Here is a 15,124-nt window from a genome sequence, read left to right as displayed (position 1 = left end):
ATAATAGGGGAAATATGCCATGAAGTCAACAAGCTAAGTTTTTGTACTCAGATATAAACAATGGATTGCACCCTGTGCCACGCGGAGCACACAGAGCTCCTTACTGAAGTCATGGGGCTCTCTCAGGGCTCAGCATCGCGCTGGACTTGAGCCACAGCCTGCAACAAAATGAAGAGCAGAATCTCCTGCAATTACAGCCCAACTCCTGCTTCCATGGCAGAGCAGGGCTCCACATGAGCTCAGTGCTCATTTGCATTTTAAAACGAGCTGCTAATTACACTGCTACAGCTCGAGCAGGGCAACAACCCTGCAGTATTTGCTGCCTGAGAATCTCCAAGCACCCAGAGGCTTATGATGAACTAATCCTCCCTGCAACCCAAGAGCAGCCTAAGCTTACCCGTCCTTGGAGGCACAATGACCTGCCTTCTGCAAAACAACCTTCAAGCTTCGAATTCCCCACCTGGGAGAGGTATATCTCTCACCTCAGATTCCAGCAGGAAGATTTTGCAAAGCTCACTCTCCTAGACTCCTGGTCTGGGCCTTCGGTGCCCAAATGCTTCCCCTAATTCATCCCAAACCGAATGCTGGTCTTGCCAAACATCAGGGCGGTTCTGCTAAGCTCAGGCCTCAAACGCACTTCCAACCGCTGCCCACCCCCTGCACCCATCAGAGCACCGATGCACAAAGATGTGGTGCATGCTTGAGTCACGGCACCTGCGAGCTGAGACACGCTGCAAACAACGACAAAAAAGGGTTTGGGATGAAAAGAGACAGTGGGAAAGGAGTTTTTAGGCTCCCACTGACACTAACGTAGGCAAAACTGTCTGTATATATGTGCCTGTGTCTCCCACACATTTCTAAAGAGGGGTGGAATGTATTTCTGGAATACTCGTGCTAAAAATAAACCCATCCCTGCTGTCTATGAAGAGAGGCAGGTATAGCCCTGCTTTCTGTAAGCCCATGAACTTGTGAACTGCTGAGAGGCTGCACCGCAAGTAGAAAGACCCCTATGGAAATCGTAATTGCTAGTGCAGGAAGGGTGGCTGATTGCTTGGAATATCCAAAACAGGCCTCTCGCATGAAAGCAGCTGGGGTTAACACTATTCATCATGATGAATGTGCTTTACAGACTCCAGCTTTGAAAGGACTCAGATCTTGGGATAGGCATGACGCTTGTTCAAATATGATGATAATAAATACATATATTTGCAAATTCAGTGCTCAGATGAGACTCTGGGATCAGATGGCCTGTCATTAAAATGAAGCCACTTCTGGGGAAAATTACTGAATAACACACAGCAAACACAACCCAGTGGCACTTAGATGCTGTTATCCTGCTCCCAGGAAAGTTAAAAAGCAAAAATTCCTGCTGCTTCCTTTCAGTGAGTGCAGAGCAATAACAGATCACACTGAACTTTTGCAGACAGCAATTTGGATTGAAATGCTAAATTTATATGAAAAGAGTATGCAATTTGCACAAATACATTAATGGCAAATTAAGGGGTGTGTGTGTATATAATGAACGCCATCTTCACACACACGCACACACAAAACGTGGTATGCTTGGCAAGGCTGAGAATACAAACATGAGAGCCTTATGCAAAAAGCAGTAGTTTTCAGCCTTTGCTGACTTGTATCCCATCCCTTAACACTTCCTCCAGGGAAATAAATGGTGTTCTGCCCTACTGAGAGAGACAGTTTTTTCCTTTGTTACCTTAGCTGCAAACCCCAGAGAAGTAGTATGCAGACCCCGAGGGGTCAATGGATCGATCACATGCAAGAAGTCCCTACTACATGGAAATCAAAAAGTGGAACTGATTATAAACAGAAATGAAAACATGCCACCCTAGACTAGGAAAATGCAAGCATCCAACTGGTTTGGTTGTAGAAAGCAAATGGTTTATAATTCTCTTGGCATTAATGAGCAAGGGGCCTATTTAATAACCCGGGAGAGCAATAGGCCTATATTGAGTTTTCAGTTGTTTGTTTACAGCGTTTTTTTGTCCAGCAGAGCCACGCAGATTCAGTTCTTACCTGGCATCCACAGACTGAATGATTTGTTGGCTGTTATCACCATCAGTGCAATAACTTGATCGCTGGGCACCGGAAAGATGAGTGCAGAGCATGGGCTGGACAGAGCAGCCCCGGGGCAGTATCAGGTGAACAAAAGGAGTGAACAGAGGACTAGAACACGTCCCACGGCAGGACAACACCTTTGTCTGCTCTGCGTGTTGATCCCCACGCTTGCAGGTAGGTATTGTTGTGCCCCCCCCGACGTCTTGCAAGGCATGCACTTCTCTGGGGGTGTTTCTAGCACCTGCACGTCTGCTCCTGGATGTGCCGCAGGGTGCAGCAGCATGGCAGTGCTGAGCAGGGAGGCATGGTGCAAACCAGATGCTGCTCCACCTGCCTCCCTGGGACAGCCCAAGCCCCACTAGCTTGTTTTCCAGCAAGGGGGGCTCCACCTCCATGAGACCTATCTGGATGGGGAGGTTGCTGCCAGTTCTGTCCCATTCTTGCAGCATGTCAGCAGCCTGGACCCAAATCCCTTCCGTCCATGCTGAAGCTGATGTGAATGCACACCTCCTCTAACGATGGAAATGCTCCCAGTTTCTGGGGAGGGGGTGCTTCACTTGTTCCTCCTCTTGCAATCTCTGCATTTCACAGCTTGCTGGAGGAGAGACAACACCTGAAAATGAGGTGAGGTGAGATTTCCAGCTTTGCATTCTCCTTGGGGAGGCATTAGACTTGCCCGAGCATCTGTATATTTTCTACTACATGTGAAAGCATCACTGCTTCCACCTGCAGATGGATTTTGTGCAAAAGCTCTGCTCGGACTTACCCTCCTTCCCTGACTCCAGGAGGCAGCAGAGACCTGAGGGTCCAGAGGAAGGAAGATGTCTCACTATTGCAATAGGTATTTTCTCACCCAAAGGGGAACAAGATCAAGGCTGAATTTTTTGCTCAGCACCTCCTCTTAGCCAACACAGGCTTTGCTGCACCTGGTGTGAGGGGAAATGACAAGTAGATCTCTATCATATTCCCCTCTGCCTGTATCTTCTTGGTCCAGTCTCAGTACACATCCAGGTTTGAACCAGCTTCTGTGCTGATGAACCCAGGTGAGCAGAGGCGGGTGAGGACAGAAGGGTCCCCAGCACCTGAGCACCAGCAGCAGTCCTGCGGCCTCTTCCCTTGGGGCCATGCCTCCACCTTGCTGGAAGGGCCGCTTATCCGCCCCTTGTGCAGCGTTTGTGCAATGAGGCAGGTGCAGGACTCATCCACAGCCTCTCTCCAGGGCTTAACCCTTGCCTGTAGCTGGAGTTTATCGGTCCTAACTCCAGGGACTCCCAGAGCTCTGACAAGGACAGAAATTTTAATTTTTTAAGACCTCTGCCTGTCCTTATTGCAGGTTTAAATGAAGCCTGGCAAAGTAAAAATCTGCTCCAAAAGGAAGCTCTGGAAAAAATTTCAGCACAGGTCAAGCAAAAAGAAATATTTCCTTGATTTCACCTTTCAGAATTTAAAATATGTTGTTTAATATAACACGATATCAAAATTATTTTTATCCTGCCCTCAGAATGTAGTAAAAGGTACTGTTTTCCAACAAACAAAATGCTATGATTCTTCTCTGAAATCAGATTTCTCAAGAAATCAGCAAACTTTGCTACATTTCAGCTTTGACTGCATTTGTGAAAGGTGGCAGACATTTATTCCACCACCTATTTGTCCATCTTTTTAACTCTGTGAATATGACCTTAAATTCAATTTTAAAAGAATTTCTACAGCCTGATCTGCTCTTCCTGCTGCTGCCCCATCAATATCACCCAGACTCAGCTGACTCAGAGGTGACTTGTCTGGATTCCAGCCCCAAACGCTCATCCTAAAACTCTGGGAGGTGCCCAGCCATGGTACCAGGCTGGGGGTCAGCAGCCCTCTTATGGCTTTTAGGGACAGAATATATGCTAGAAGGACTCTAAAGCCACAGCCTCAGTGACAGTTTTGGCAAGGATGTCGGTCACAGCCACATCCTACTTATTTCCCCTAAACGAAACTGACTCTTCAGTCAGGAGCGAGGTCTTGTTTTGCCAGTAAGACGGCTGCCTCAGGTGCCTTGATCGTATCTGCAGAATCCCCAAAAGAGGTTTTTGTATAACTGTGACACTATTAAACACCCTGCCGAGAGTGCAAGACAGATGTGGCGGAAAAAAGAACTTATTACAGGAAATGCTAAGCACCAGAAGATGGCTAAATTATTCTGCAAGTAAAGTTTTAATCCTGCAAAGCGCTCTTCTGCCTGGGACAAACTCGCAAAGAGGCAGCACCATCTAATACCGCCGAAACCCGCGGTCGGTACTGACCTGCCCACTGGCCACCGATTTACTTTGGAAATCTTTCCATTTCAAGACGTCAGTGGAATCGGCAGGAACTGCCGCTACTTTGCAGTTTGCAGGGTAGGTTCAGCCTGTCCCTCAACAGACGACGAATCAGTCTTTCAACTAAAGGTCAAGAAATGAGCACTCTTGTGACAGGTCAGATGAGGGTAAAAAGGCATGTAAATAGTCTCAGTGATCTAAAAATTAATTCCCTTTAAAAACATTATATAGTGATGTAAATGCCAGTGCCATTTAGAGATATTAGGAGAAATGCATTAAGTATTTTATAAACATAGCTAAAATACATCTAATTTAAGAAAAGAGGTTGGAAGGAATGTGGAGTTCCTGGCCTAGTGTAAATATTTCCTATTTACAAATCACAAAGCAAAAACCAGAGACCACAGGTTAATTAAAATAGCTGGACAGCAACGATGGGAAACATAAGGCGCTATTTTTAGGGGATCATATGAGAGCCCAAGCAGCTAGAAGTCTAGTCAACCCAGAGGTGTCACATGGCTGCTTTCAGAGTCCTTTGCACCGTATCACCCCACCACAGGCAAGGTGAACTAGCCAGTATGATTTTTGTTCCAGCCCCCACACCCCGGTCCAGATTTCATGCTGTACTTCGCATTTCACACAACACGTTCGATGAATTGCCATGGAAGTTTCCACAGAACCACTGGCAGTGTCCTGTGCCAGGTTCCTTTGCAAGTGAGAGATGGGTTTGGGGAAATATTTGCAGGGCTGACCCCACCCCCAGATGCTGGGGAATATCAATGTTTTACAAGAAGCAATTTTTATGCTGCAGTACAGCTGGTACTGCAAAGGTAGCTGTGGTTCAAATGTAGGCTTATCTCTGGGTGCGGAGGGGTGAAGAGAGAAAAGATAAAACATTAATACTTGCTATAAGCTAATGAGTGTGCCTGAATTACACGGGTGTGGTTTGCAGAAACGTTTTGTGGTTTGCAGAGTACACTTGCTGTGGGCCAGGAAGAGCAAACAGTCAGACACGGCAGAAGAAAATACGAGAATTTTATTCCTCATCAGTCACTGAAGGTTGAAATCATGGCTGCATTATCTCAAGAACTCATAGCACTGCAGAATGTGTTCAGAAAATACTGGGGAGCAAAATGCCTACCTGCATGGTTTTGTGCTGGAGCACTTGTGGGCAGCGAGGGGAAGGCCACCTCGGCTTAGGAGAGGGGTTTCGGCCCAGCTGTGAACCAGACAGGGAAGGAATTTCAGTTCGCACTTCCTCTTTCTCAGACCAACTCTCTTCCTAGCTCAAAACCCTTCCCAGAAAAGGAGTATCGGAAACCACAAAAGGTTTTGTAACATATTTCAGTTTTGCATATCTTGGCAGAAAAATGGGCACCACTAGTATGCAAGCCGCAGCAAACACCGTTGTCTAACTTGTTTCCAGTCCGCCAGCAGATCGGAGCGCAGCAGCTAACTGCGAAAAGCAACACAGCTTTTGCCTTTTCCCCGTTCTGGTAATCCGAGGAATTATAACACTGTATTTCTAAAATGATAGTACATTTAGGAAGAGTAAGTAATCTAAAATTGGGCATTCAGTAAAACAGGAAGCACTAGAGAGAGAACTAGAAGTTTATACTCAGCCTTTCAGAAAAAGCCAATGTGTAATTGTTCAAGGTTTTGCTGATTGTCAGGAATGGAAGATTAACAAACCAACAGATGGTGATGCAGTGAGATTATCAGTGTTAGTGGGATGAATTCACGTGAACACAGAAAGGCCAAGAACAGCTAAAAACCTGGTCTGAAAGATAGCAAATGTGCTCCTCTGCCGAGCAGTGCGAAATAATGACTGAGAAGAAAGGAGCCAAATGAGGAACAGAAAGTAACCGCTGCAGAAAAGCGAGAAAAGAAGAACTGGGGCAGTCGGAAACAGGGCTCAGTTGTGCAGATTCGCTGCAGAAACCAGTCCCAGCTCCTCTGCCCGCAGCACACCTGGGCTGGGCGAGAGAGCCCGGGACCTGGCTGCAAGGTCCTTGGCACAGTCTGCCTGGGGAGTTGGCGGGGCTGGAAATCTAGCGACGGATGTTCATTCTTTCCCTGTAGCTGGACTTGGAGAACAGGGTCGGTGAGATAGGTGGAGTAGGTAGGAAGACAGCATCAGAAACCCCCCCCTAATGATCCCCCAGGCCTGAAAACTATGTCACAACCCCTTAATGAGGGTTAACCAGATGAGTCCCAGGTAATCAGAGACTACTCTTAGCAGTAAAGTGATTCCTGGGACCGAAATTCACTGTACAAAACGTACTGAAGTGGCTGGTATTCATAAACTGACAAATGCAAACAAAAGAATTCTTCTTTAATCTCATTCGATTAAGGAAAAGGCATGTGGTTTGAATTACGGTCATATAAACTGCTGACTTCAGGCACTTTTTAAAGGTTTGCAGTCTGCAAAACTCATTAGAAAATTTATGCTGTCAAACATTTGAAGAAAAATACAATGCGAATAAAAAGATAAATATTGTCTTCTAAAAAAAGTCACAACTGGTTTCCTTTAAACTTTACAATGACATTTCAGGCAAAAAGATAAACAGAAAACAAATAATAACATTTTTCCTAAGGAAAAGTCTAATCCTGCAAACATGTATGTGATTAATTATCTCCCTGCAGAGATCAGGGGCCCTTCTCTTAGGAACAAAACTAAGCACGTTCACAGAATCAGGGCTCTAAGCAAATCCATAATGTCACGCACACAGATATTCTCAGTGATTTCAGCAGAAGTGTTTACCCACAGTGTAAAGCACAGACTGAAGCATTTAAGCACTGCAAGTTCAAGGTGCATTTTTATTGCAATCTTTTTTTAGTGACAGAAAGAATTGCTGTTTCAAAATACAGCAGTAATTCCCAAATCCAAGGTGTACCTGAAAGCCATCAAGAAAATGACTGTACGCAGGCAGGCCTGAACAAGGAGGCAAGGCTTAATGTCTCCACTGACGACGCTTTCAACGGTGTCCGTGTCGTGTGGGATCACAAGTCCCATTGATTTCAATATTCCAACCCTGCTGAGGGACAAGAGCCCCTCAGACATTCCAGTGTGACACATGGAAGCTGGATATTTTGGAAATTGATGCTGACTGCAGCAGCAGCCTGGCAGATACGGCTGAGCCAGCTCCAATCAACAGAAACCCTTCCAGAGACAGACCTTGGACTAGTCTTTTTCCAGCATAGCTGAGCACAAGAAGCGTGAAACATTTCAGCAGAAAAAAATATCGCTACAAATTCTGAAAGCCTCCAGATTTTTAGGAAAATAATTGAAGAAACAAATACAAAACTTCCATGTTAGTAATGCAAGACCAGAAAATACAAAGAAAGCAAGGAACTGGTGGTGTAAATAGAAATGAGTAAAAATGAAATGTTATTCAATCAATATTTTTACATTGTTCAGCGTTAGATGCTCTGATGTGTGGTTTATTCCAGTGACCTGATTCTCATTTTCCTTTTTACCTTTCACAACTTTACCATTTATTTTGGCATCAATATAAAATAAATTTAGTTACCAAATTCTCATAGTTTGTCTTCAAAAATCATTAGTTTCTGAAGTCCATGAGACTTTAATAATATTCATCAAGTATATTAGGGGTTTCCACGGTGGCCAGTACCAGAGTAAGCGAGCACCTACGCTTGCACTCAGAGAGGACGATCTATCAATCCAGGCCCCATGTACACCCAGTCCAGCTGCTTAAGACAAAAAACCCCAACAACTGTCAATTTGAATAAAATCACAGAGTTGGAATGCTTTCCAGATCTCACCTGTAGTTAAACACCTACAACATGCTGTGTAGACATGTTGTTAGATTCAGAGTAACGAAACTACATGCCCAAGGTTACACTGGGCATCTACAGAAAAGCCAGGAAGAGAATCCAGCTCTCTCTGCTTCCAGCCTTACGGACTAGCCATCAGCTTCTGCTGAGTCCTAGATGGGAGAACCTCCAAGGGAGGATTTTTATTAGCACATTCTGCCTTTTGCAAATTACTATGGCATGATCATAATGCTTTTGTGCTTTCGTCTACCTACCGGTAGTATTTAGAAAGTGCCTATTGCTCTTGAGTCTAGAGCTGCGTAAACAACAACAACAATAATAATTAATAACTTTTGCAATTATCTTCTGCCAAATGAAATCTCATCTTCAGCTTCAACTGGATACATTCATCTGCCTTAAGTTGTTGTCTAGGGTTGCTATGCGCTATCTAACTGTGGGTATGTTCCATCCCAAAGGTGGATCTTTGGGAAACTTTGAAGCTCTATAAATAGAAGATATTATTATTATTATTATTATTATTGTTATTGGGAGGGGGTGGGAATGCAACAATTCACCCTCAGGGATAGACACACTCAAGAACACTTGTTTCAGCATTTGAATGCATGGATGGTTCACCATCAGTGATGTGAGGGAGAGAAAAGCTCTAGCACAAAATATCCTGTATGAGCAAGAAGATGAGATCCAGTGGATGAAGTTCGTGACATCCAGTGCTGCCCTTTAAAAGTTTAAACTGTCCATCTAAGCTCCCTTTCTCAGCAGTGGAGGAGGGCAGACACCTCTGGGAGGTCTGAAATGCCTTTCTGTGCGGAGGAAGAATCATGGTCCCAGGACAAAGTCCTCCCCACGGATGAGAGGGGAAGCCTGCCTGACCAGCTTAGCCTAGGAATGGACTGCTGGGAGAGCTGAAGGGAGGTGGCAGGACTTTGGCCTGCAGAAAGGGGACTGAAACACAGCAACGGCTGAGACCCCCCGAGAGAGGAAGTACAAATGACGTACACACAAGAGGCGATGTAAAGAGAGCAGGGATACCGGGAAAGTCCTACACAACTAAGGGAAGAATAAAGGGAAAACAAAGAGCAACAAAAAAACCAAAGACATTGTTTTTCTTCTGAATTTTCTGGGTCTGATCCTATTTCTCTTGACTCCTTGTGAATTTTCCAACAGGAAATATGAGCAGATTAAGATTTTACAGGATCAGATCAAAGACGCCTAAACAAATTAAGCGTTCTCCTCTAAGTCCCTTCATTTCAGCCTTCCCAAGCAAACTGTCACTCTGCCCGAGCAGCCCTGCGAGCAGCCCTGCTGTGCTCTCAGTGCCAGGCAAGCACCATACCCCCGGGCTGCCTCTGCTTAACCCTTTGCTGTCAGACCCAAGTGTCATTCTTGACCACTGCAACCCAACGGGATTTGAGAGCTAGGCTAAAAAGGGGAAGTAAGAAGGTGGAGACTGAAAACCATTGGCAAGTTTGAGCAAGACAGGTGCCATCTCTTGCCAGCAAGACGTTCACATAAGAGAAGGGTGTTCTATTTCACTTCAAAATCAGTCAGGAAACAGTGTTTCACGCAGAAAGATGAACTAAAGAGATACGTACCCTGTTGTCCTCACAGAGAAAATCTGCCCGTGCCGATGCCCTCCTTCTACTGTGGCTAGGAGAGTATGAAATGGCAGGGCCGCGGCAGCACGCCCTGTGCGAGAGAGGGGCTCTGCGCAGCGCTGGCAGTGATATCCCCAGGCCTGACACCCAACCCGCCTCCCCTCGCCCCACGGCCCGCCAGCACTGCCGGAACTGCAGCACAACAACATAGCTCCCCCTCTACATAATCAGGTGCCTACAGGGCCTTTCGGGCAGAGCCCATGCTGCTGACAGGAGCGACAAGCAAACACTGCCTTCGCTTAAAAGACAGGCGCTGTTTTCCTGTTAAATGAGCCTTTAAGTCTGTTTTGTTTCACTGTTCATTTGACAGCCCTGGAAAAAGTGCATGTCCTCAGCGCTCAGTGTGCTGAGCATAAGGGCTGGAGGATGGAGGAGAGGGTGGCAGTGGCTTGGCCCCACTTAACAGCTCTCTTCCTGCAAGCAGCGACAGGGCTGAGTCGTTACAGTTCAACTCCTCATTCATAAAATGAAAAATCTGCCTTAACTGTACCTCATTCTTCTTCAGAAGTAGCCCAACAAAGGATTAGGGCAAGGCAACCTGCCTCTGCCCAGCCACCGGCAAAGACACCAACCAACCTCCCTCTTGCTTGTGCCAAGAATCAGGGAGATCAGGTATCAGGTAAAGACACACAACAGAGCTGGAACGGATGGTCTGACCACCAAGGCCTGGAAAGAGGGTGGAAAATCAGTAGTCATTAGCAATTCGGTTTCTGAGAAATGTTGCTAGTTGGAAGATCTTTGATTAAGTCAAGCAGGTGAGGCAGAAGGCTGGCTTGGATGACCAGGGATATTCTTCTAGAAATAAGATGAAAAAAGAAAGCATATGGCCAGTGGGAGCAAGGTCAGGTGACATGGGAGGACTACAGAGATGTTGTTTGCCACTTTAGGGAGGAAATTCGTGCACTCAAAGCTCAATTAGAGTTGAAGCTGGCCAGCGCTGTGAAGGACAATAAAAAGGGCTTTTAAAAATATGTTAATGGCAAAAGGCAGGCCAGAAATAATGTCGGCCCACTGCTTGATGAGAGCGGTCACTGCACAAACAGGGACATAGACAAAGCAGAGACGTGTAACGGTTTCTTCACCTCGATCTTCAACACCAACGATGGGCTCAGGGACCCCCAGAGCCCTGGGCTAGAGAACCATGACTGTGGGAGTGATAAACTCCTAATAAACCCTGAACGTGTGCAGGGCTTGCTGCTCCAGCTGGATCCCTGTAAGTCGATGGGGCCTGATGGGATTCATCTGAGGGTACATAAAGAGCTGGCTGATGTCACAGCGAGACCTCTCTCAATGATTTTTCAATGCTTTTGGGAATCTGGAGAGGCCCCAGTTGACTGGAAGCTGGCAAACATCGTCCCAGTCTTGATGAAGTGCAACAGGGATGACCCCGGTAACTACAGACCTGTCAGTCTCACTTCTGTGCCTGGCAAAATTATGGAGAAGATTATTCTGGGAGTTATTAAAAAACACCTGAAAGACAAGGTGGTCATTGGTCCCAGCCAGCACGGGTTCATGAGGGGAAAGTCCAGCTTGACAAACTTGAATTCCTTCTATGACAAGGTCACCCACCTGGCTGACCAAGGGAAGCCAATCGATGTAACCTTTTTGGGTTTCAGTAAAGCTTTCGATACTGTCTCTCACCGTCTCCTCCTGGACACAATGTCCAGCACACGGCTGGATAAACACGTACTGCAATGGGTGAGCAGTTGGCTGATGGATCGGGCTCAGAGGGTCGTGGTAAATGGGGTTGTATCAGGCTGGCGGCCAGTCGCTAGCGGGGCTCCGCAGGGGTCCATCCTGGGGCCGGCACTCTTTAATCTCTTTGTTAATGACTTGGATGCAGGACTGGAAGGAATACTGATTAAGTTCGCTGATGACACAAAACTGGGAGGAGCTGTTGACACTCGAGGGCAGAGAGGCCCTGCAGAGGGATCTGGACAGCCTGGAGATCCGGGCAATCACCGACCGTATGAAGTTTAACAAAGGCAAGTTCTGGATTTTGCACCTGGGGCACGGCAGCCCTGGAGGTACGTGCGCGGTGGGGAGCGAGAGGCTGGAGAGCAGCTCCCCAGAGAGGGACCTGGGGGTTCTGGTTGATGGCAAGTTGAACATGAGCCAACAGCGTGCCCTGGCAGCCCAGAGGCCAACCGTGCCCTGGGGGGCACCGAGCCCTGCATCGCAGCCGGGCGAGGGAGGGGATTGTCCTGCTCTGCTCCGCGCTGGGGCGGCCTCACCCCGAGCGCTGTGGGCAGTGCTGGGCTCCACAGGACATTAAGGATATAAAGCTACTAGGGAGTGGCCGGAGGAGGGCCACGAAGTTGGTGAAGGGTTTAGAGAGGAAGCTGTATGAGGAACAGCTACAGTCACTTGGTTTGTTCAGTCTGGAGAAGAGGAGACTGAGGGGAGACCTCATTGCAGTCTGCAGCTTCTTCACAGGGGGAAGAGAAGTGGCAAGTGCTCATCTCTTCTCTCTGGTGACCAACGCCAGGACCCAAGGGGATGGCAGGGAGATGTGCCAGGGGAGGGTTAGGCTGGGCATCAGGGAAAGGTTCTTCACGCAGAGGGTGGTGGAGCCCTGGCACAGGCTCCCCAGGGAGGCGTCACGGCACCAAGTCTGACGATGTTCAAGAAGCGCTTGGACACGGCCCTCAGAGACACGGTGTGAATTTGGGGTGTCCTGTGCAGGGACAGGAGCTGGGCTCGATGGTCCTTGTGGGTCCCTCCCAGCTCAGGACTTGCTATGCTTCTATGATTCTATGACAATACTACTAAAGACAAGAATCCCTGCCCACCGAGAGCTAGACATCTGCTACTTAGAAAAATGCCAGGATGGAAAATATTTATGCAGCTTCTATTGAAGAGTCAGATTTTTTTTTCCAGCCCTCTGTAGGGGCTGCACTGTCCGCACCAAGTGTAAACTCTACCTCGGATGCAGGATGAGTCCTGCAAATGCCTAAGCACAGGCATAAAGGAAAGAGTCAGATGAGGAAAGCTATTTGCAAGTACCTACAGCCTAGGCTGGCACTGGTGACTTCAGGGCTTGATGCTACAATCACTACAAGGTGCAGCACTCCATCAGCCTTCGATGACCTACCTCACAGGTGCAAGATGAAATTGACTGGGCATTTCTAGGTCCACATCTTAGTCCTGGAAGTGTTTGAAGAGTTATGAGTATTTGGTGTAGGTTACATGGAACTGAATTCAACCCCACTGAATGCCTTTTTGTCGGCTGCTGCTGGGTTTTGGGTTAACCAGCTAGGACAGGTGACAGCCAAGTCATTTAAAGGCTGAAGTGCCACCTTACCAAGTGAATTTGGTCAGCGTGCTGTGCTCTGGGAAGTGTGCTGCAGGGACCTCAGCGTGGCACCTAGCACCCTCACCCTGGCACAGGAAGGTATCCGCGCATGGCGGTTCAGGGGAAATCAGCTGTGCTAAGCAGCCGCGTCCCAGGAGCTGCGGCAGCTCAGGTGGTGGTGTTCACGGGTGTCTGCACTACACTGCACCGCAGAGACACACTACTGGCCGCCGGAGTCCCACGGGCTCATGAGACCTAAACCACACACAAGGCACCTGGGCAAGCCTTCCATTAGAAGTTCTGGCCTATCTGTCACGTCGCTAATCCTTTTATCCCAAGCATGACCTGTTTCCTTGAAGTCAGAAATGCCTTCCATTTGTGGAGTTAATTCACAGTCTTAACAACACTAGAAGGCAGGTTTTTGTGGTCAAATATATTGCCGCATTAATAACTTCAGAATATTATATGAAGCACAAAAAGAAGAGAAGAGAATAAATTAACAGAAGAAGCCTGCATGGCACGCTAGAGAATTAAAGTGCCATTTTATTACACACACCTTAGAGTTAAAGTTTTAATTTTCTCTTAAAATACAGCAGTATATCATTTTCATCTCCCATGTTCAAAAACAAAAGAGAGGATGATTTGTTCTTTGTTGTAATCTACAGGACAAACAAAGCTGTAGTCAAGTGATATTGACCAAATCCCTGCAATTTCACAGTGATAACAGAATTGTTATTGTTTGTATTCATTATTCCTCTAATAAGGGACTTTCCGCCAAGGATCCCGGTGTACTTTAAATACAAATGAATGAGCCTTCCCTAATCCCTTGTGTATAAAGCTCTTATGTAGTCTTATTTTACAAAGGGGTAACAAAGGAGGACACTGAGGCAGAAGGAGGCAACTGGCCTTAATTTCACAGGAACTGACTTTGAAAGAGTTCCTAGTTAGTGGTTTGGCTCAGGTCAAAGCTCTGTCTCTAAGTCAGAGGTATCTCCAGGAATTACTCCCAGCCCCCTGCTCGGGACATGCCTCCCTGCCCAGACGTATGGCTGCATGCAATCACGCAGCACCAGTACAGTAAGCACTGCCACTTGCAGGTTTCACTTGCTCTGCTGAGCCGCCACTGAGGAGCTTTTAAAAGTGGAAAGGCATTCAGAGGCATCTTTTTCTTTTACAAGCTGCAGACATTTGCCTCTTAGCGAAGAAGGTCACCAACCAGGCATAGAGGTCTCGGTGGATATCACTGCAGCACAGTTTCCAAATGGCTCCTCAATGCAGCAGCTCTCCCTGCTGCCTTATATTGCAGACCAGCAGAGCTATATTTGGAGGCAGATACAGGGGTTATGTTCCCAAGGGCCTCTGATGGAGTAAGTTCAGAGTGTGTTATTATGATGGACGTGCACACATGTGCCCTAGCAGAGTAGAGGTCAGCCATCATTCATGAATATGTGGAGACCGCTTACAGTCCAGTTACAGCATATGCTAGTAACATGTGTTCCCCACCCGCCCTGCTTTCTCCCTGTAAGCTGCTACATTTTTAATGCCTCCATTAGCTCTTGGAACAATTGACAGCTTCAAGTCTTTCCCTGCAATGAGCTCCAATGTGGAAGTGCCTCGCAACTTTCAATCACGATCCAAATGCCAAATATTTTGAGGCAAGATTTCAATTCAAGAGAAGGAAGCCTGCCCAGTCAACCCTACACCTCTAATATAATCATTAATTATTCATAAACAACTATAAATGCACCTAGCTCCTGCCATATCATTAATTTTTGGAAATGCCCTTGCTGATATCACCAGTAGGTGCCTGGGTTTTTCTTTCAGTGCATCTGCGCCCAAGGCAAGGTTGCTGGCCCTAATGCTTCTATTGAGAGTCAAGAGAGTCAGCATTTAATGCAGACACACTAGCTTATCGCCAAAACATATACATTTTTATGTTTCTTTTAGCACAAGGAATGGTTCTTTCATTTTAAGAGAGGGCGGTGCAGTTAAATGGTCTCTGTGTA

The sequence above is a fragment of the Phalacrocorax aristotelis genome, chromosome 12 (genome assembly GCF_949628215.1).
Source record: "Phalacrocorax aristotelis chromosome 12, bGulAri2.1, whole genome shotgun sequence".
Classification (NCBI taxonomy): domain Eukaryota; kingdom Metazoa; phylum Chordata; class Aves; order Suliformes; family Phalacrocoracidae; genus Phalacrocorax; species Phalacrocorax aristotelis.
The sequence above is the reverse complement of the archived record's forward strand: the minus strand, read 5'-3'. Positions refer to the sequence as shown.